Source organism: Adiantum capillus-veneris, chromosome 4 (assembly GCF_014529385.1).
Source record: "Adiantum capillus-veneris isolate H3 chromosome 4, ASM1452938v2, whole genome shotgun sequence".
NCBI classification, from domain to species: Eukaryota; Viridiplantae; Streptophyta; class Polypodiopsida; order Polypodiales; family Pteridaceae; genus Adiantum; species Adiantum capillus-veneris.
In genome coordinates this window covers 21,965,355-21,966,830 of record NC_140934.1, presented here as the reverse complement: position 1 = coordinate 21,966,830, position 1,476 = coordinate 21,965,355, and positions in this window count along the sequence as shown.

The following is a 1,476-nucleotide window of genomic DNA, read 5'->3' as shown; positions in this document are numbered from 1 at the left end:
AGGCTGCGTTACATAAACTTCCTCAAATATGTCACCATTCAAGAAAGCAGTAACAATGTCTGATTGATGTACATCCCAACCAAAATGAGCTGCCAATGCACATAGAAAATGCATAGTAGTCATACGACAAGTGGGAGCAAAAGTCTCTTCATAATCTATGCCTTTTTGCTGTGCATAACCTTTTGCAACAAGTCGACCCTTATGGCGATCGATCTCACCATCCGGCTTGCGTTTCAACTTGTAAACCCACTTCGTACCAATGGCCTTTTTGCCAGGAGGCAAATCACATAAAGTCCATGTGTCATTTTCTATAAGTGCATCATATTTTGATTACATGGCAGCCATTCAATTTTTTGAATTCTGTGCTTCATCAAAAGACAGAGGCTCCTCAACATCATGGAAGCTAGACACAGCCAAAGCATAACAATCTGATGCATAAGATGCATGGCGAGAGCCTGAACGAGTACGACTAGACAAAGGTGCATCCAATTTACTGTCACGCAAAGTGTGCACCAGCCATTTTGGCATACCTTTAGCCTACTCATTTTCAGCCCTTTTCTCATCAAGTACATCATGTACATCTGCATCAGTAATAGGCTGATCTGTAACATTTTCAGAAACCCCCATAGGCTGTATATTTGCCTCATTGGAACTTACATTCGTATTTCCACCACTGAAAAGAGGCAACAAAGTGTCATAAATGTCCTGTGAGCTTAAATTACTGTCTCTAGTACATGACAACAAGGGTTGAACAGAATCTTCCACAAACACTACATCCCGTGAAACCGGAATACGTTTTGTTTGTGGATGATACAACGTGTAACCTTTTCTTTTAGCACTATAACCAACAAAAATACATTTGACAACCTTATCATCCAATTTTGTGCGCTGCACTTGTGGCACCAAAGCATATGCCAAATAGCCAAAAACACGCATGTGCTCAATAGAAGGCTTTCTATCATGCCATGCTTCATATGGAGTAATAGACTGCAAAGCTTTCGTAGGACACCTGTTAAGTACATAAGTGGCACGCATGATGGCCTCAAGCCAAAAAGAATGCGGCAAAGCTTGACTTTTGACCATACATCGTGCCATTCCCGTCAGTGGCCTGTTTTTCCTCTCAGCAACACCATTTTGCTGAGGTGTATAAGGCATTGTACATTGGTGTTTTATCCCACGACTAGCCAGAAATGCATTAAATTCATGATACATATACTCCCCCCCTCAATCGGAACGGAGGGTGCCCATAGTACATTTCGAGACATTTTCAACCATAGCCAGAAATTGTTTGAAGCACATGAAAACTTCGTACTTCGCTTTAAGCGGAAATACCCATGCATGCCTGGAGTAATCATCAATGAAAGTCACGAAGTAAAGGTAATTGCCCAAGGACGGAGTTTGCATGGGCCCACAAACATCACTATGCACAAGCTGCAACCTGCATGTGGCCCGAACTGAACATCCTTTGAAACCTCC